The 22,461-nt window shown below is 38.8% G+C and overlaps 1 long non-coding RNA gene across 3 annotated transcripts in view; it reads left to right on the forward strand.

Moving 5' to 3' along the window:
- LOC123590385 overlaps window positions 1-22,461 on the forward strand; it is a 67,265-nt gene that overhangs the window by 29,164 nt on the left and 15,640 nt on the right. The window contains exon 3 of one of the 3 annotated variants that reach the window (XR_006708739.1): window positions 17,206-17,255. The exons of 1 other annotated variant lie outside the window; for it this stretch is intronic. This is a non-coding gene — a long non-coding RNA (uncharacterized LOC123590385). Of the gene's footprint in view, window positions 1-12,000; window positions 12,579-17,205; window positions 17,256-22,461 lie in introns of those variants that run through there. One more of the 3 variants, XR_006708737.1, reaches the window with a different exon arrangement.

The raw sequence follows: 22,461 nt of genomic DNA on the forward strand, positions 1-22,461 counted from the left end.
GTGGAACAATAGTTATTAATGTGCTATATCAAATAGCAGAACAAGAACTTTACAAACAGTTAAATGATGCCTGTTTCGTAAAAAAAGTTTTTATATATTTATTTGAGAGAGAGAGAGTACAATCAGGGGAGAGCCAGAGAGAGAGAGAGAGAGAGAGAGAGAGAGAGAATCCCAAGCAGGGTCCACACTGACAGCGTGAAGCCTGATGTGGGGCTTGAACTCATGAACTGTGAGATCATGACCTGAGCGAAACCAAAAATTGGACACTTAACCAACTGAGTCACCCAGATGCCCCAAATGATGCTTGTTTTTATGCCAGTGTTATCAGATGCTTCAAACAGAAAATCCATTCATCTCAATAATGGTTTTTTTTTTTTCATCTAATTCATGGAATCAAAGTTAAGCTTTTGGAAGGTCATTCTGTCTAAGGTGTAACATCTGAGCATATGACATTGTGAAGACTATTGTAAATTTCATTTACAAATTTCAACATTGAAACCTAATTTTTCGAAGATTATGCAAATACAAATGCTGATGAGTCACAACATCATGGTAAAAACAATGATCCAAGCCCCTCCCCCAGTCATGCTCTGTCTCTCTGTCTCTCTCTCTCTCTTTTTCTCTCTCTGTCAATGTGGGGCTCTCTCTCAAAAGTAAATAAAAATTAAAAAAAAATTTTAATAAATAACTAAATAAAGTTTATTTTTAAGTAATTTCTGTACTCAATGTGGGACTCGAGCTCACAACCCCAAGATCAAGAGTTATATGCTCTACCGACTGAGCCAGCCAGGTGCCCCTGTACAGCCATTTTAGATTATTTGGCAGTTTCTTATAAAGTGAAATATACCTTTAACATATACTTTAACAGTCTCGCTCCTAGATGTTTACCCATATGAAATGAAAACTTGTGGCCATACACAGACTTCTACATGAATATTTATAGCTTTATTTTAATCACCCAAAATTGGAAACAACTCAATGTCTATCAGCTAGTAAAAGAAAATAATTATGGTACATTTAATGGTACATCCATATGATGAAATACGACTTAGCAACAAAAGGAAACATATTTGTGCAATCCCTATCAAAATGACACTAGCATTCTTCACAGAGCTAGAACAATCAATCCTAAAATGTGTATGGAACCAAAAAACACTCCGAATAGCCAAAGCAATCCTGAAAAAGAAAACTGAAGCTGGAGGCATCACCATTCTGGACTTCAAGCTGTATTACAAAGCTATAATCTTCAAGACAGTATGGTACTGGCACAAAAACAGACATTCAGATCAATGAAAAGAATAGAGAACCCAGAAATAGACCCACAAAGCTATGGCCAACTAATCTTTGACAAAAACAGGAAAGAATATCCAATGGAAAAAAGACAGTCTTTTCAGTAAATGGTGTTGGGAAAACTGGACAGCGACATGCAGAACGAACCTGGACCACCTTCTTACACCATACACAAAAATAAACTCAAAATGGATGAAAGACCTAAAGGTAAGACAGGAAGCTATCAAAATCCTAGAGGAGAAAACAGGCAACAACCTATTTGACCTCTGCTACAGCAACTTCGTACTTGACATATCTCCAGAGACAAGGGAAACAAAAGCAAAAATGAACTATTGGGACCTCATAAAAATAAAAAGCTTCTGCACGGCAAAGGAAACAATCAGCAAAACTACAAGGCAACCGATGGAATGGGAGAGGATATTTGCAAACGACATATCAAATAAAGGGTTAGTATCCAAAATCTGTAAAGAATTTATCAAGCTCAACACCCAAAACCAAATAATCTAGGGAAGAAATGGGCAAAAGACATGAATAGACACTTTTCTGAAGAAGACATCCAGATAGGTAACAGACACATGAAAAAATGTTCAGCATCACTCATCATCAGGGAAATACAAGTCAAAACCACAATGAGATACCACCTTACACCTGTCAGAATAGCAAACTTGAACATTCATGCAGCAACAGATGTTGGCAAGGATGTGGAGAAAGAGGAACCCTTTTACATTTCTGGTGAGCATGCAAACTGGTGCAGCCACTCTGGAAAACAGTATGGAGTTTCCTAAAAAAATTAAAAATAGATCTACCCTATGACCCAGCAATTGCACTACCAGGTATTTACCCAAAGGACAAAAATGCTTATTTGAAGGAGCACATGCACCCCAATATTTATAGCAGCACTATCAACAATAGCCGAAGTATGGAAGGAGCCCAAATGTCCACTGACTGATGAATGGATAAAGAAGATGTGGTATATATATATACAATGGAATATTACTCCGCAATCAGAAAGAATGAAATCTTGCCATTTGCAACAACACGGATGGAATGAGAAGGTATTATGCTAAGTGAAACAAGTCAGTCAGAGAAAGAAAAATATCATATGATTCCATTAGTATGTGGAATTTAAGATCCAAAACAGATGAACACAAGGGGTGGTAAGCAACAATAGTGTACAGAGAGGAAGACGAATGATAAGAGATTCTTAAATACAGAGAACAAACTGAGGGTTGCTGGAGGGGTTTTGGGTGGGGGGGATGGGCTAAATGGGTGAGGGGCATTAAGGAGGGCACTTGTTGGGATGAGCACTGGGTATTATATGGAATCACTAAATTCTATTCCTGAAATCATTATTACATACTATGTTAGTTAACTTGGATTTAAATTAAAAACAATACAAATTTTTTAAAAAAGAGAACATACTTGTTTATCCATTCACCCTTTGATGGACATTTGGGCTGGATCCAGCTTAGAACAATTAAAAATAAACTTGCTATAAATATTCAGGATCAAGTCCTTATGTAGGTGTATGTTTTCATTTCCTTGGATAAATACCAAAGAGTAGAATTGTTGGTTTGTGCTATAAGGGTATTTTTAATTTCATTTTTTTTTTAAATGCCAAACTGTTTTCCAAAAGGGTCACTCCAGAAATCTTTGAATCAAGTTCCTTCATATTCTCTCCAACACATGACGTTGTCAGTTTTTTTGTTTTTTTGTTTTTTTCATTTTAACTACTGCAATGGATGGGCAGTAGTATCTTATTTTAGTTTTAATTTACATTTCCCTGATGACTTATGATGTTGAACTTTTTTTTTCATGTTCACTTTTAAAAAACAGACTCTTTCTTTCTTTCTTTCTTTCTTTCTTTCTTTCTTTCTTTCTTTCTTTCTTTCTTTCTTTCTTTCTTTCTTTCTTTCTAGAAAACTTTTATGTTCACAGCCTTCCCTGGATTCTCTGCATCCTCCCCTGATCTCTTACATACTGATTTCCTAAGGCTTTGTCTTGGGCCTTCTTTTCTCTACAGTCTCTTTTCTCTTCATTCTTGTCAGATCAAGTCCCTTTACTCTTTGGGCTTCAGATACCATCCAGATGCTAATGATTTTATAGTATTTAATAGTAGTAACAGTGAATAGTTAATAAACAAAATGTCATATTTCTGCTACTACATTATGATACTTTTGAAACAGGAAGAGTGTCTCAGAGTCCTCACATTGCCTAGCAAAGGATAGATAGACATCCAATTAATGCATAAAGTTAAATGCTGTATCCTTCCTTCCTTCAATACGTGACTTTGTGTTATATTTAAAAAGAGATACAATTGATCCAAGGAAATAAACAATAGATATAGACATATATATGTCTCTCTATATATATACATAAAAAGACTTCAGATAGAATGTTCAGTGAAAGATCTAGGAGGTGATAGCTCTTGAACATGGGCTTAAGGGGAAGTGTAATTTGAATAGGCAAAACAGGGGGTGCCTGGGTGGCTCAGTAGGTTGAGCGTCCGACTTTGGCTCAGGTCATGATCTTGTGGTTCATGAGTTCGAGCCCCGCGTGGGGCTCTGTGCTAACAGCTCGGAGCTCGGAGCTTAGAGCCTGCTTCAGATTCTGTATCTCCCGCTCTGTCTGCCTCTCCCCCACTCATGCTCTGTCTGCCTGTCTCTCTCTCTGTCAAAAATAAATAAACATTAAAAAAAATTTTTTTAAATGAATACGCAAAACAGATAGAACAGCATATTCCTGGTGTAAGGGGTGCTGTGAGTGTGTTAGGTATTAGGGAACAGTGTCTATGTGATAAATACAATAATACCTCACCTCTGAATTATAGAGAGCTTTTCACATCCACTTAGTTCAGCTAAATTACAACATGACTTGGTCTGGTTGGCACAGTAAGCTGTACTATCTCCACTTTACAGATGAGTGAGAGTGAAGTAACATGGCAGGTAAAAGGCAGAGCCAGGACTACAAACCTCTCTTTAGCCTTCTTGCTAAAACTACTTATCACTCTGGGGCATTTGTAGAAACTGAAGTCCATATACTTCGATTTTTTTTCCAGCTCAAGATAGGTTTACTCTTGAAAACCTTGCATTAAAAATAAAGGCAAGTTGTTGGGGGAATGGGTTAAGTGGGTGACGGGTGTGGTAGGGACCCCTCCCTAAAGAAAAAAAAAACAACAACCCAAAGACAACCTGACTATACGCTTATGTGACAACATCCCTCAAGACCTTGTAACATGAGACTACTTAATCAGACTACATGTTTGTGTGTTACCATGTATGGGAGACAAAGTAGTAGAAAATATATAAAAAACTATGCCACGTGGCATTTGGGGCTCAATTCTTTGGGTACGAACCCAACTGAGCAGTGCTGGCATGAATAAAGTGGCTTCCTGGAAAGAAAAGCCTAGGTGTCATGACTCTGTGTGAGAATCCTGCTACAATGGGCATTAAGGAGGGCGCTTTTGGGAATGAGCACTGGGTGCTATATGTAAGTGATGAATCACTAAAATCTACTCCTGAAACCAATACTACATTGTATGTTAACTACCTAGAATTTAAATTAAAAAAAAAAAAAACAAGAAAAGAAAAGAAATATTGAGATAGGACTGTGTGTTTCAACAGCAAAAATAAATAAGATAAAAATAAAAATAAAGATTCAAAATTAAAAAAGGCAAGTTAATCACATAAATGAAATGGGATTATAGAGTGCAAAAACACATAATTTGCAGCAATAGCCACTTTTATTCCAAAGATATTTTTCAGATCTTTCATAATTTGCTGATAGGAATGACAATTTCTAACTTAATTATTTTAGGTATCTTTCTAAGCTTCTTATATTCCATTTATACCCAATTGTGACTGCAGGGCTATTTCTTACACTTCCATTGTATTTGACCAGGATAAAGTTTCAAATTAATTTTCTCTATAGCTGCATGTGAAAGAGATGTAGAGTAATAGCACTGACTCAGCGCATAAATAGTAGAACTTAAAGAGGGTGAAAGTGAATTCCACAGTGGTCATCTGTCATGGTTAAGGAATAAGATTTATTTGGGAAATAAAAATGAAGGGTCAGCAAAAGGAGATGTGTAAACTTCAGGCCCCACAAAAACCTACATCCAGCCCTTCCTAGAGATCTTGGAATCTACCTCATTTGCTGAGGGGTGCCTTGGGCTCAGTTGGGTGAGCAGCCGACTCTTGATTTTGACTCAGGTCATGATCCCAGGGTCATGGGAGCCTACTTGAGATTCTCTCTCTCTCTCTCTCTCTCTCTCTCTCTCTCTCTCTCTCTCTCTCTCTCTCTCCCCCTCCCCCCCCACCTCTCTCCCCAACTCATGCTCTCTCTCTCTTAAATAAAAAATAGAGTCATGAAGACAATCTGTAAAATATTAAATATTTCAAACTCCTTAAAACATTAAAATATAAAACATTCAAATATACCAAAGACAAACAGCTTATTCCCAAACATACCATAAAAATATTAATACTATGATTTTGGTTTGCTTCATCATCTTAATATGTATTTCTCTTTTTTTTTAATTTTTTTTTTCAACGTTTATTTATTTTTGGGACAGAGAGAGACAGAGCATGAACGGGGGAGGGGCAGAGAGAGAGGGAGACACAGAATCGGAAACAGGCTCCAGGCTCTGAGCCATCAGCCCAGAGCCTGACGCGGGGCTTGAACTCACGGACTGCGAGATCGTGACCTGGCTGAAGTCGGATGCTTAACCGACTGCGCCACCCAGGCGCCCCTTAATATGTATTTCTTAATAGAATTCTGCATTCTTGTCAAGGAAAGACAATTCCTATATGTTATACATTTGTCACAATTTGGTCTACGACTTACTTTTACTGTAAGATATCATTGATATCAAGTCTGTTAGGAAGGGATGAGAGGGGAAAGTAGAAAAATAGCCCTGCCTACCTTAAATTGGTAGATGCTACCAATATTTACAGAAATATTCTGAAAATTACTGACAGGCTAAGATAATTTAAGTCGTCTTGAAACACATTGTCATTCAACCCCTGCATACAGCCCGGCACATAATAGATTATCAGTGAATAATTATTGTATAAATTAGTGTTTAAGTTATTGTATAAATGAATAATCTTGTTTTACTCTTCTTAAAGGTGTTAGAAATTTGGCAGCAGAATATTTATTTAAATAGCCCACCCTGATCTCAAATTCAGCATGTTTGAAGCCGCAATTATAAATCATTGTTTCCCTAAATGTGTTCCACCATCCCCAAAATGTTCTCCTGTATCCTGTTTTCATTAATTATTGTTGCATAATAAACCACTCCAATAATTAGTGTTTTTTAAAAGCAGTCATTTATTTGTTCATGATTCCGCAGTTTTTTGGAGGGCTCAGTGGCAATGGGTTCTCTGTTCATATAGTGTCAGGTGAAGTCGTTGGTATATCTGGGAGCTAAGCCAGGCTAAAATATTCCAGACTGCCGTCCTCATACATCTGGAGCCTTTGCATGGAGTGTGGAAGCCAGAATTTCTCACTTGAAGCCCCTGGTCTCTTACTACTCAGTAGTCTAGTCCAAGCTTATTTACGTGGTAGCTGGATCCCTTCAAAGCAGAAGCTTCTGAAGGTTTGTGTTTGGGTGTTCTAGAATGTCCCTTCTAACACATTCTGTAAATCAAAACAAGCCACAATCTAGTTCAAGTTCAGGGAGGGAGCAGGGAGGAGAATTGGATTCTACTTTTGATTGGTGGAGTGACATGCACATGCAAAGTTAGGAGGGATTGTTGGCAGCTGTCTTTAGCTGTCTTCCCACAGTCTATCATCTAGAATTTATCTTCCACTCATATGCAAAATACATTAATCTACCCCGCTCCCCCCAGATTTCATCCCGTTACTTTGCTAGCCCAAAATCCAAGATCTTGTCATCTGTACTAAATCCAGATGAGGATGAGACTCCTCAGGTTCAGTTAACCTTGATCTGGAGATCTGCAAGTTAAAAACACCTGTCTCCCCACCGCCCATCCTGACATGGGTGAGAAAAGGATAGAGCAACTACAAGAGAAACTCATGTCCTGAAAGCAGGAAACATAAGACCACACAGTAGTCATGGTCCATTTCTGAAACCTGGCCAGCATACGTGGCCATGCTCCAAACTCCAGACGTGGGTCCTAGTTCCGTTCTCTGGGAATTTTCTGAATTCACTGTTCTATTGATTCTTGGTTTTGGACTCTTTGGGATCTTTGCTCTGCCTAAGTTATCATTTTTTTTGTTTACATAAGTAATTCTCGCAGCCTGCTTTCTTCCATTAGAAGTTTAGGGTCTAGAGGCTTCTTTCAAAGTGAACTGTCTTTGTTCCTTGGTACAAGAAGATGATGCTTTTGCTGGGGCAGTTCTTTTAATGACTTTGGAAGTTTTATATAAATCATTCTGGGGTTCACTCTGTGCTTCAAAAGCCATATTGATAGTTGTTTCCAAGACAGCCCTCTCTCTTCTTGGGGCACATTAGGCTACCGTGGGACGACGTCCTTAGGATTCTTAGAAACCTTCCCATGGAACTCTATGGGTTTGTATGACACTTCCTTAAGTCACTCTGAAGTCTTAACAGAAGTTCTTACAGCTGCACCATTGACTTGATCATGACTGCATTTTACTGGCAGAGCTCTGAATTTTAACTTTGCCCTGAGAATATCTCTTGCCTTGAGACATTTTTGCCTGCTGGGAAGACTGTCATAGACTGTATATGTCCTCTAAATTCCACTTGAAAATTGAACAATCCCTTTTTACCCTCACCTTTCTCTTGAATACTTTATCATATGTTTTTGCTAAAAGAGACCGATTGACAATTTTAATATTCTGTCTGGAAATCTGCATAAACAGATCTATAGGTTCACTGAATACTTTTTCTCTTCCAAGCTACTACAGTTAGCAGACTTGCTAATTGTTCTGCTACTACACCCATACATACATGGTTCCCCTTCCAATCTCCAATAAATTTTATTTTTGCTATTTCTCTTATCTTTATTCATGAGATAAAGGCTGCTTTTCCGGCCTCCCCCAATAGTCTCCTTGTATCTGTCCATTCTCTGTCCACCACCCAGTCCAAAAGCTAATGCTGCATATCTTATGCTTTTTGTTGTAACTGAATTCCATACTCAGTACCAATTTCTCTATGAGTTCTCTATTACTGGCTCCCAAACTATCCCCAAACTTAATGGCTTAACACAATTATTTATAATTTCTCATGATTCTTTGAGTTGGCTAGGCTCAACTGAATAGCAAATCTGTTAACATGGTATTTGTTGACTAGGATTACTCTTATGGCTACATTCAGCTGGGAGCTCAGATGAAGCTGAAACATTCAAGATGACCCCTTGAAGGAAAGGTCCATAACTGTACAGCATAACTGCACAATATAACTTTTGCTATAGTCCATTGGTCAAAACAAGTCACAAGGCAATATGGATGAGAGGAGCAGCGTGTGTTGTAAGAAGAATTGTTGACAGTCCTTTTTGGAGTTTAAGATTCTGCACTCAATTTCAGTTATGTGGGAGTTTTTTCTCCATACCAAGCAAATCTCTGACACCAGCTGGGTGTCCTACAGTTTAACTCAACTCAGTTCAATTCTGACCCTATCCACCTGCAGTTAGCATCCGATCCCACAGTATAAGGGCTTTGTCCCACAAAACTACTCCCACCCAGTTCAGATATCAATCACAAGTGCAGGTTGTCACCTGCACTTCTGACCAGCAATAAATCTGAGGTTCCCATGACCCCCTTTCTCATCTCAGGTTCAATTAATTTGATAAAGTAGCTCACAAAACCCAGGGAAACATGTTTACCAGTTTATTAAGTGGTGTAATGAAAGATACAGATGAAAAGCCAGATGAAGAGATATTATAGTGCAAGGTATGGAAGCATCCTGAACACAGGAGCTTCTGCCTCTGGGGAACTGGGGTATGTGGATGTGAACACCGACCCTGGAAGCACTCTGAACCCCATACTATAGGGATTTTCTGGAGGCTTCCTCATGTACTAACGATCATTTATTAACTCCATTTCCAGCCTCTCTCTGCTGAGGTATGGGGTGTGGGGCTACAAATTCCAAACTTCTAATCATAGCTTGGTCTTTCTGGTTATCAGCCTACCTTTCGGGGCATCCAGGAGTCCACCTAGAGTTGCCCCATTAGAACAAAAGAGTCTCCCAGTACTCTCATCTCTTAGGAATTTACAAGGGTTTCAGGAGCTCTGTGCCAGGAATGTGACAAAGACCAGATATATACTTTTTATTTTAAATCACAATATCATAAATTATTTCTCAGACCCCCCACAGCTCTTTGGCTTTTGTTGATTGTACTGTTCAAGAAGTCACATTAGGCTTGCATACAAAAATATCTTGGATTTATCCATCTCTTAAATTGAATCCAATTATTTATCCAATTATTTTGTTAATCGTTTCTGCAAAATAGCTATTAAATATGTTCTTTTATTTCTATTCTCCTAGCTTCCACTCTAGTTTAGATTATAGATCCCTCTAGTTATGAGCAAAAAATCAAATTGCATGACAAAAATCTATAAACGCTCAGTATATAAAACCTTCTTCTATAACTAAAATAACACAATTTGACATATTTAATGATATTTGTGGTAGTTACTGTGCCTAGAGATTGGGAATCATAAAAGGAAAGCAGCCCACACAAATAGCTGTAATTTATCATATACAATAAAAAATAAAATTTTAATATTTTCCTCTTTTGTTGATTCTTCATCTTTCTCAGCAGTAACAATGTTTGTGATTTTTTTTGTGTGTGATATCTTGTAGCATTTCATCACTATTCATCACACCCACTGCAATGGGTCCTCCATATTACTTCCTGATAGTTAATCTTTTGGGGGTACTATCCCATCTTCAATCATGGCCAGAGTTTAGCTGTTCTTTGTCCTACCCTTGGGAATCTCTTCTTTCTATCCTTTTCCGTGCCTTTTTTCCTAGGAATCTTGATGTAACACGTTAATGCTCCACAAAAAATTCACTTCATTTCCCTTCTAACTTGGCTTAGACTCTATTTTCCTGTGCTACTGATTTGGGGCTTGGCCATGTGACTTGCTTTAAACCAACAGAATATGATGTAATAGGAAATTATGTGAGCACAGGCTTTTCATGTGCCTGCAAAGTTTATCTTGTTTTCTTGTGCTGTGGTGATTTGACCTGAGTGGCTGCTGTAGAAACATGGAGCACACCTGAACCCTAACCTGCAACATAGAACTTGGAACCCAGAGTCTAGAAATAAGAATCTTGCCTAGAATAGTAAAGGAGCAAGCAACCTACAGATCCTTAAGAGAAAAATGAATGCTTGTAGTTGTAAATTTCTTTCTTTCTTTCTTTCTTTCTTTCTTTCTTTCTTTCTTTCTTTCTTTCTTTCTTAAAGGTAATCTCTACACCTAACATGGTGCTCAAACTCACAACCCCAACATCAGAGTCACATACTCTTGCAACTGAGCCAGCCAGTCATCCCTATTTATTTATTTTTGAATGCTTGTAGTTTTAAACCACTGAGTTTGGAGTGGTGTATTCTGAAGCATTATTACAGAAATAGCTGATTAAAACATTTGAGCAGTTACTCTCTTTTCCCTGGTCATAATCCATTAGTCTTGGGACCAAAGAGTTTGAGACTCCAGAACCTTTGTGCCTAGAAGTTGTATATCAGTGGTTTGAGGTGAATACATAACACCAATGCTGCAGGATTGGAGAACTGGAGCACCAGGATAAAGCACCGGAAGGGGGAGATGGCATTTAATAATGACACTCAGATCTCTGACATGTGGAATCTCAGGGGTAGGGAATATGAAAGGATTGTGGGCTGGGATTAAAGAGAATACCAGTTCTGAGCCTGTTGTATAGTACAGTTCCAATATTTCCAATTGAAAATATTAATTAACTGATCTCTCTCCCTTGAGGACAGACACCATGTCCATCTTAATTATATGTCCCCAGCACATATTGACTACTCAATAAATATTGGTAGAATCTTGAAAATCTTGAAAAATTGAACAGAAAGCCAAGATGTCAAATATGGCCTAAAATGGGCATACATAGTCCCAGAATACCTTGTAATCCACCTCTTTGTATTTAAAGTCGCTAAGACCTATATCTGTTCAGCAATAGTATTAGGTTTAATTCAATATTAGGTTCGAGCAAAAGATCCACTTAATAAAATGGAAAAAACCCAAGTCTTCTCCCTTCCTGTCTTTGTATTAATTAGATATAAAAACCTTTAAATCCACAAGTAGAAATAAAAAGTCTAGATAAACACAGACATTACTTAGATGCAAAGGAGGTTTGTTCAAAGTTGAAAAGGTCTGTCACCAAACTAAGAGATGCATATTACAGAAAAACTAGCTATACAAAACTTTTTTTTATTATTATTATTTTTTTTTATTTTAACTAGGCTCCACACCCAATGTGGGGCTTGAACCCATGACCCTGAGATCAAGAGTCACATGCTCTATCAAAACTGAGCCAGCCTGGCACACCTATGAAAATGTTTTTTCAATGATTAGGAAAATTTAAATGTGGAAAGGATATTAGATATTACAGAATTATTGTTAATTTTCTTAAGAGTGATAATGTAGTTATACTGTGGGATGTCCTTATTTCTTTGGAGATACATGCTGAAGTATCTACGGGTGAAGTTTCATGATATCTGTAACTTACATTCAAATTGTTTAAAAATATTGTAGAGGGCAAGATGGAGTCACTTACATCAAGCAGTGACTCATGTCAGGCAACCAAGAGTGTTGCAGCTAAGACCAGATAATGCTGAAACCGGCACAGACTGATGATGCCCAGAACTGATGACCAGCAGAACCTGAAGAGGCCTCGAAAGGCCCAAGGCTGATTAAACTCCTTTAAAAAGGGGTGACTTTTGCAGCAAACTGTCAGACTCTCCAGACACTAACCCTTTCCCATCTGACCACACTGAAAAGGCAACTGGTGCCAAAGCTCTGGCTGACTGGTCTCTGAGCATAGCAGAGATCCTCCACTGCTAGAATATAATTAGCAGTATGCACGGAGAGCTGACCAGACCAGACTGAGGCCTCATCTCTACTATGCATTCGTAGATGGACTTTGAGTTGGGTTTCTCAACTTCTCACCTCTTGCTGTATCTTGTTTGTAGTGTGCTTTACTTTGTGTGATATGTATGAAACCAAGTTAAATGTGTAACAAAATGGCATTGAGTTTGGAATCTTGGACCTGCTTACAATTATGTTAGCCTTGTTTTGTGATTGAATAAAGCTAACACTGTGGAAAGACACAACTCATGTCTGTGCACTCATAATGTGCTTGTGACAAACATATATATAAATAAAATAAAGAGAGATTAAGCAAATGTTAACAATTAAACATTTTTTAATCTACGTGGAGGGTGTATAGGTATTGTACTATTTTTTCACCTTTCCTGTATGTTTGAAATTTTTCAAAATAAAAATGGAAATGCTGAAAAATGCAGGTTCATCAAATGGGAGAGAAGAGGAGAGGATGTTTTAAAAATGCATAGAAATGAGAGTGTCGTAGGGGTATCTGGGTGGCTCAGTCAGTTAAGCGTCCAACTCTTGATTTCGGCTCAGGTCATGATCTCACAGTTGTGAGATTGAGCCCTGTGTGGGGCTCTGCACTGGGCATGTAGCCTGCTTAAGGTTCTCTCTCTCCCTCTTCCTCTTCCCACCCCCCCCCCCCACACACACATGCATGCTCTCTCTCTTAAAAGAAAAAGTTAAGGGGCGCCTGGGTGGCTCAGTCGGTTAAGCGGCCGACTTCGGCTCAGGTCATGATCTCGTGGTCCGTGAGTTCGAGCCCCGCGTCAGGCTCTGTGCTGACAGCTCAGAGCCTGAAGCCTGTTTCAGATTCTGCGTCTCCCTCTCTCTGACCCTCCCCCGTTCATGCTCTGTCTCTCTCTGTCTCAAAAATAAATAAACGTTAAAAAAAAATTAAAAAGAAAAAAGAAAAAGTTAAATTAAAAAGAAAAAGAAATGAGAATGATGTAAAGACAGAAATAAATTTTACCTAATTCACAACTTTGTGGTGAGCTAATTCCCTGTTTGCAATTTATTTATTTGTTTTTGGTCTTGTTTTTTGTATTCACTGTTTGCAATTTAAAAATATATTTCATCTAACTAAAACATATAAAAATGCTGAAAATACTTATCAAGTTTATACATTAGGAGATGCTCATGGAAACCCATTGTCTGATATATCTGTTCATAAGTTAAAACTTGTAAAAATTGCAGTGCCTGGGTGGTTCAGTCAGTCGAGCATCTGACTTCCGCTCCGGTCATGATCTTATAGTTGGTGAGTTCCAGCAGCTCATGGAGCTCTGTGCTGACAGCTCAAACCTACTTCAGATTCTGTCTCCCTCTCTCTCTGCCCCTCCCCCACTCACGCTCTGTCTCTCAAAAAATAAACGTTAAAAAAAATTGGAGAAATTATTTTTTCTTATAAGAACATGAAGGAGATTGCCAGTTGCTAATTTATTATGTAATACAGTTATATTTGGAAATGTGGCTGCCAGTTAAAGACTGCTTCCCAGCTTATGTTGTAGCTACACGCCACCATTGACTAAGTCCTATTCAGCAGAAGTATTATATGTCACATTCAGAACAGAACTTTAAAACGTGGAGTGTGCATTTTTTCAAATTCTTCCCCTTTTTGTAAGTGAGAACACTGCCTAGGACTCAGCTTCAAGCCAAAGAGACACCTAAGTGCAGGGGTTCTTAATCTCAGGTTCATGAACTTGAATGGGAAAATATTATATCCTTGTCTTCACTAGCTTCTAGCTGAAATTAATATTTTTTTTTTCAGCGTTTATTTATTTTTGGGACAGAGAGAGACAGAGCATGAACGGGGGAGGGGCAGAGAGAGAGGGAGACACAGAATCGGAAACAGGCTCCAGGCTCTGAGCCATCAGCCCAGAGCCCGACGCGGGGCTCGAACTCACGGACCGCGAGATCGTGACCTGGCTGAAGTCGGACGCTTAACCGACTGCGCCACCCAGGCACCCCTAATATTTTCTTTAATTATGAATGTAAACAGCAAACCACACTGTGGTATTAGCAATACCTATGAATTTTCCACCCCAAAAATATTTTCATATCACATTGCAATTGTTTCAGATCTCTCTAAATATCATTTATGCTCAACCGTACTTCAAGGTTATGGTGGTTATTAGATCCATTGTTAGATTATGATGCTTAATGAATTAAGTATATTTATTATTATATCACTATTTAGAAAACTTTTGATAACTGTAATCTGGTATAATTTGTTCCCTTTATTTTTTGACATGTTTTTATTTATTTATTTTTGAGACAGTGAGTGTGCAAGCCGGGGAGGGGCAGAGAGAGAGGCAGACAGAGGACCTGAAGCAGGCTGTACGTGGACAGCAGAGAGCCTGATGTGGGGCTCCAACTAACAAACCGTGAGATCATGACCTGAGCCAAAGTTAGACACTTAACCGACTGAGCTACCCGCGCGCCCTTGTTTCCTTTATTTTTTTTAACTTCTTTTTAAACTTTTTAAAAAAATTTATTTATTTAGTTTGAGAGACACAGAGATAGCACGAGTGGGAGGGGGCATACAGAGGGAGAGAGAGAGAGAGAGAGAGAGAGAGAGAGAGAGAGAGAGAGAGAATACCACGCAGGCTCTGCACTATCAGTGCAGAGGGGCTCCAACCCGTGAACCCTGAGATCATGACCTGAGCCAAAACCAAGAGTCGGATGCTTAACCGCCTGAGCCACCCAGGCGCTCAAATTTCTTTCCTTTATATCTAAATGTATTTCATTTTATGCATTAAAAAAATGTATTTTATTTTATGTATCATTTTGAGAGTTGGTCTATATGCTTGAATAGAGTGCCAGAGGAGTTTATAGCACAAAAATGGTTAAGAACTATTGCCCTAACCTGAAACTAATACAATATTGTATACAATTATTTTTCAGTCAAAAAACAAAACAAAACAAAAAAAAGAACTCTTGCCCCAGGCAATGGTGGAGACACAGGATGGAAAGTATAAAATTCGTTTAATGACTGTTTACCCCAGAACCTGCAGGAAACTCGGTTCAGTCACCTCAGGATTGTTACCTAAGAGCACACTAAATAACAACATTTTAAGTCATTGTATGTTGGGGTGTCTTTTAAATAAAAGTTTGCCCTAAATACACAGGGCATAGATGTGGCTAGAAAATATAAAATAATACACCTGAAAGTTTGATGTTTATGCGGTTAAATGGCATAATAAGGAATTGGAGGAGTTTCAGAAAGACAGTATACTGGGACTAGTGTTTGAAGAGATAATAAGCAGGATAGCCTAGAAATGAAAAAAGTCATGAATCTTGAAGATCAGGATATATACCAAAGTTCAAAATAAAATACTGTAAAATAAAAATAAAATAATCTACACCAAGGCCCATCATAGTGAAAGCAAAACTAGATCATCTTAAAAGAAAAAAAATGCAGTACCCCTGTAACAAAAATATTCTACTGATATTAGAATAATATTCAAGATACATCATTAATTTAAAAAGCAAGGTCAAAATAGCACATAAAACATGCTACCCATTTGTGGAGTGTGTGTGTGTATTACTGTAGTTAACAATCAGCCCACAAATTTCATGGAGGTTAATAAACGACTCTTCTGAACCAGTATAATTTGGCTCCAGGATACCACTGATTGTAACTAAAATAGAATGCAAATCCACAGTGATGGCAAGAGATTTTTTTCCTCCTGACACCAATACATGGTATCTTTCCCAATACAATTTCTCCAACTCTGCATCAACTAAGTGTATTCAATTCAAGGTAGACACTAATTACCCAGTCCTAATGTCAAACTCCACAGATTTAAGTGATCAGTCTCACAGGAGTGATCACTCTTCTTCTTCTTCTTTTTTTTAAGTATTTATTTTTGAAGGAGAGACAGAGCATGAGCGGAGTTGGGGCAGAGAGAGAGGGAGACCCAGAATTCGAAATGGGCTCCAGGCTCTGAGGTGTCAGCACAAAGCCCAATGCAGGACTTGAACTCACAAACCGCAAGATCATGACCTGAGCTGAAGTCAAACGCTTAACCGACTGAGCCGCCCAGGCGCCCCTAAGGTGGGATCTCACTTCAGATGCCAGTCACAAGTATCAGGTCCCAGGTTAGCCACACTTCTGTCTAACTTGGCTACAAATACCGGGGTTCCCTCAAGCCCACCCGACTCAGGTTCAACAATTTGCTAGAACAACTTGCAGAACCCAAGAAAATGCTTTACTTGCTATTACAGTTTATTATAAGAGATACAAATGAATAGCCTGATGAAGAAGTACAAGGGTGAGGTCCAGAAGAGTACTGAACCCACGAGTCTGTGGAGCTGGGTGTACCACCCACGTAACATGTGGATGTATTCACCAACTTGGGAGTTCCCCAAACCTCATCATTTGCAGGGTTTTGTGGAAGTTTCATCTTATGGTTCCTACGTTCAAGCCCTGCTTTGGGCTCTGTGCTGACAGTGAGGAGCCTGCTTAGGATTCTCTCTCTCCCCCTCTCTCTTTTTCTCTCTCTCTCAAAATAAAATAAATAAAAAATAAATAAAATGGGGGTGCCTGGGTGGCTCAGTCAGTTGAATGTTCAACTTTGGCTCAGGTCATGATCTCCCAGTTCGTGAATTTTAGCCTCACATCAGGATCTGTGCTGTCAGCACAGAGCCCACTTTGGACCTCTGTGCCCCTTTCTCAGCCCCTCCCCTGCTTGTGCTCTCTCTCTTTCTCAAAAATAAATAAATATTAAAAATAATTTTTAAAAAGTAAAAGCATTTGAAAAATCTAAAATATCAACAAAGAATACCTCAGTTTTTTATTTTTTATGTTTTATTTTATTTTATTTTATTTTTTAATGTTTATTTATTTTTCAGAGACAGAGTGTGAGCTGGGGGCAGGGGGGCAGAGAGAGACTGGAACCGAGGATCTGAAGTGGGCTCTGTGCTGACAGCAGACAGCCTGATACAGGGCTTGAACCCATGAACCCTGAGATCATGACCTGAGCTGAAGCTGGCTGCTTAACCGACTGAGTCCCTCAGGCACCCCTTCCGTGTTTTTTGAATGTGAGAAAAATTCTGTTGTAATCAAGCTGTTTTAGAAATAGCAAGAGTATTCAAAGTATTCAAAGTATTTTAGAAGGTTCTATAACCTTGGTAACAAAAGTAAAGAACACTATAAGAAAATAACATCATAGACAAATCTCACTTATGAATGTAGACCCAAAGTCATAAATAAAACTTGAAAAAAATTATGACCAGATAAGATTTATTCCATGACTATAAGCATGGTCTATCTAACATCAGAAAATCTGTAACAATTTATCATATTAACATTATTTCATGTTCAAATATTTACACTAAAAGGATTCTCCCACATGTCAAGTCATGTACAAAGGTCTTCACTGCTGCCCTTTTAGTTTAATTTTTTTAAAAATGCAAGTAATCTTTTTTTTTTTTAAAGTAAGCTCTATGCCCACCGTGAGCCTCAAACTCATCACCCTGTGATCAAAAGTCCTAAGCTCTATGGACTGAGCCAGCCACCAGGTGCCCTCCCCAAAACTAGAAATAATCTAAATGCTTTTCAATAAGAGAGTAGATAAGCAAACTGTATATTATTCACTGTATGGATTCCTTTGCAGCAATTGGATTGAATCCATTGCATATATATGCATGTTTAAATCTCAGATAATTTTTAATGAAAAAGCAGTGTGCAGAATACTATGTATAACATTTGTGTAATATTTGTAAGCGTGCAAAATAATATTATACAGTATTAATGGATACATACAAGTATGGTAAAATATATAAAAACATGGATAGGAAGAATATACATATATACGTATACATATCAATTTCGGGATAGCTGTTCTTCTGGGGAAAGATAAAGGCAAACAAGGCAAGAGGATTTCATCTCTATAATGTTTTATTCCTTAGGAAATATGACTGAATTTGCTAAATCTGGATTATGTGAACATGATTGGTTGTAATGTTGTTCTTACTAGGTACTCCTCTAGTAAGTTCTCATTATTTCATTTTTAAAAAGTTAGAGATGTTTGCTTGATGCGACTAAAATAAAATGTTTGATTATAAAGAGGGCAATAATAGCTCCTACTGAGACCATAAAGCCACAGTTAATTATACAGTAGTTCTAATATTGACATATGATTTCATTTTATATGGAAATGTACTGTTTTAGGACTACCTCCTTAGTTTCATTCATTACCATATCAAAAGCGTATGTCTTCAGAGTTTGTATCCTTGGGAACCTTCCTGGTTGCTAGGTAGACCAATAAAAGCCCTAAGATTCACATTCAGTTGTCCATGACGGTTACTAAGCTAAAAAGAACCAAGGAGAGATAGGGGAGGAACTCGTGTGTTCTGACCAAATTAGAGTTTTAGTTTAATGTTCAGCCGAGATCTCAAATACCACATTAAAAAAATTAAAAAATAAAATACCACATTAAGTCCCTTGAAGAGTACAGAAAGATCTAGAACAGTCACTGCTCTCAAATAAGTTCCATTTTAGTTTATTCACTTAAAATGTAACAATAGAGTATGACAACGAATGGTAAATATAATAGGAATTCAGAGGCAGAAAAACATCTCTGTGAAGTGAGATGCTTGGTGAGATTTCAAGGGGAAAATGAGGCCCTGGGTGGGAAATAAAGGGTGAGAACTGTTCAGAGAAGGGAGCAAGGTGGGAACCAAGTCAGGGTTTAGGAAGAGGAAGTCGGGGGCCATAGAGCAGAGTGTATGAGATTTGAATACCTCTTGCTTTGTCCACTACAATATATTTCAAATTATTTTCCTTTATTTTTAAAATATAAGCAACACTTATTTTATTTTATACATAGGTAATTTTCCCAGTTAAGTAGAGATATGGTGTAAAAAAATAATTTAGAACCGAATTGCCAGATAATTTCAATGCAGTAGAAGATGAAGGATGGGAAAATCCAAAGTGAGATAAAAGTTTTGTCTTGCTTGAGGGGAGGATGTTAATGATCAATTAATTCTTTATGTGAAAACAGTATAAATATGTTTCTTACTCTACTTTTTTTTTAAGTTTTTAAAAAAATTTTACTTATTTATTTTTGAGAAGGGGAGGGTAGAGGGGCAGAGAGCAAGGGGATCCCAGGCAGGCTTAGTCAGCATGGAGCTGGACGTGGGGCTCAAACTCATAAACTGTGAGATAACGACCCGAGTCAAAATCAAGAGTCAGCCGCTTAATGGACTGAACCACCCAGGCACCCCAAGACTTTTTAAGTAAGCTCTGCATGCAGTGTGGGTTGGATGCCAAGTGCCCCTTACTCTACTTACTTCTGTATTATTTATGTGTCATGAGTTAGAGCTACCAGTCCAGATCAACTTCTTTCTCTACATTATTTTTTTTAATGTTTATGTATTTTTGAGAGAGAGAGAGAGAGAGGGAGAGAGAGCACACATGCATGCACACAAGTCGGGGAGGGGCAGAGGCGGTTGGGCAGAGGATCTGAAGTGAGCTCTGCACTGACAGCAGTGAGCCAGATGTGGGGCCCGAACTCATGAACTGGGAGATCATGACCTGAGCCTAAGTTGATGCTCAACCGACTGAGCCACCCAGGCTCCCCTCTACATTAATTTTAACTTTAGGAGACGTGCTGCCTATCCCTACCACTGGCCCTTGAATGAATGAAGCCCGCCTTCTCCATTCCAGAACCATTCTCTAATTCTGCATCTCAGAGAGGAGGATGTAGGATATCCTCAGAGAGGATATTTAGGATGTATTCTCTCACAGAAGTCCCCGAGCGCCTTATACAAATTCATCTACTTCCACCCTGTGGGTAACCAGCTTTACATTTCAGGAGTCACAGTGAGTGACAGACCTGATGGAGCAATGAAAGATATTTGCTCTGCTCTTTAAAGATTTCTGCCTGCCTGACATTTGTATAAAGAATAGGGCCATTCAATGTGGCGCCTGCATGGCTCAGTCTGTTAAGTGTCCAACTTGGGCTCGGGTCATGATCTTGAGGTTCTTGGGTTTGAGCCCTGCCTAGGGCTCTGTGCTGACAGCCCAGAGCCTGGAGCCTGCTTCAGATTCTGTGTCTCCTTCTCCTTCTGGCTCTCCCCTGCTCTCGTTCTCTGTGTCTCTCAAAAATAAATAAAACATTAAAAAATATATTAAAAATAAATTAATTAAAAATTAAAAAAAAGAGAAATATATTCAAAAATAAAACTCAACATGACTTTGTAAGATAACTTTGATGCAGGGAGTTTAGGAAAGAGGACAGTGTCAAAGAATACCATTTTGGCATGAAAAACTGGACAAAACCAGCCTGCTTCAGATTCCCCCTCCATCACTCTCTGCCTGTCCCCTAGTCACACACTGTCACTCTCTCAAATATAAATAAACGTTAAAAAAAAAAAAAGAGGGGCGCCAGCGTGGCTCAGTCGGTTAAGCGTCCGACTTCGGCTCAGGTCATGATCTCACGGTTCCTGGGTTCTAGCCCCACATCTGGCTCTGTGCTGACCGCTTGCCGTCTTGAGCCTGCTGTGGATTCTGTGTCCCCCCGTCTCTCTGTCCCTCCCCCACTCGTGCTCTGTCTCACTGTGTCTCAAAAATAAATAAATGTTAAAAAAAAAAAAAGCAGAATAGGGCCATTCTAGTGACTTTTCTTGCAAACAATATCAAAATGTGTCTCACTCTGCTATATGTAAAATATCCGTACTATCTCCTTGGTCCATAGAAGAGGTCTCAAAACATTTTAGTTCCTTTGTCTTCTCTCTTTAGTTACCACCACTCTTATTATTTGTCCTAGTTCTTTTAAAATTCTTTTTTGGGGGCGCCTGGGTGGCGCAGTCGGTTGAGCGTCCGACTTCAGCCAGGTCACGATCTCGCGGTCCGTGAGTTCGAGCCCCGCATCAGGCTCTGGGCTGATGGCTCAGAGCCTGGAGCCTGTTTCCGATTCTGTGTCTCCCTCTCTCTCTGCCCCTCCCCCGTTCATGCTCTGTCTCTCTCTGTCCCAAAAATAAATAAACGTTGAAAAAAAAATTTTTTTTAAATTCTTTTTTGATCCAAGAGTCTTTTTCTCTTGGATATTATGTAGCTTATTTTCCATCCAAGTAGATCAATGAGAGCAATAAAGTAAAGGAACAGGGTGTTTAAGGGTAAATCCGAGACTAAAGCACACAAGCAAGAAGAGGGGGAGTGTGGTGGGAGGTGGGAAAGAGCTAGTATCTGGGTATCAAGGAGTATTTGGACTTTGTAGTTGTGACAAGTACCAATCGGTGTTACTGTTAAGTATATCGAATGTCAGAATGTCTTGAATCTGATATTTATCATTGTCATTGCATATGGGTTTTTTTTTTTTTTTTTTTTTTTGGTTTTTGTTTTTTTTGTCTTTGATTACTTAGAAAGTTTTCAGGTATCAGAAATTTTTAATACTATTCTGGATAAATCAAGATGCAACCAAAAACCTCTTCATTGGCAAAATATGAAACTTGATTCTTTATTTTTTTTATTTTTTTTAAATTTTTTTTAACGTTTATTTATTTTTGAGACAGAGAGAGACAGAGCATGAACACGGGAGGGTCAGAGAGAGGGAGACACAGAATCCGAAACAGGCTCCAGGCTCTGAGCTGTCAGCACAGAGCCCGACGCGGGGCTCGAACTCACGGACCGCGAGATCATGACCTGAGCCGAAGTTGGCTGCCCAACTGACTGAGCCACCCAGGCGCCCCTTTATTTTTTTTAATATATGAAATTTATTGTCAAATTGGTTTCCATACAACACCCGGTGCTCATCCCAACAGGTGCCCTCCTCAATACCCATCACCCACCCTCCCCTCCCTCCCACCCCCCATCAGCCCTCAGTTTGTTCTCAGTTTTTAAGAGTCTCTTATGCTTTGGCTCTCTCCCACTCTAACCTCTTTTTTTTTTTCTTCCCCTCCCCCATGGGTTCCTGTTATGAAACTTTATTTTTTAAAGCGAAGAGCTTGGGGAGCCTGGGTGGCTCAGTTGGTTAAGCATCTTGATTTCGGCTCAGGTCATGATCTCACAATTTGTGAAATCGAGCCCCACGTTGGGCCCTGCACTAACAACAAGGAGCCTAGTTGGGATTCTCTCTCTCCTTCTCTCTCTGCCCCTACCCCACT

The sequence above is a fragment of the Leopardus geoffroyi genome, chromosome B4, assembly GCF_018350155.1.
Source record: "Leopardus geoffroyi isolate Oge1 chromosome B4, O.geoffroyi_Oge1_pat1.0, whole genome shotgun sequence".
NCBI lineage: Eukaryota > Metazoa > Chordata > Mammalia > Carnivora > Felidae > Leopardus > Leopardus geoffroyi.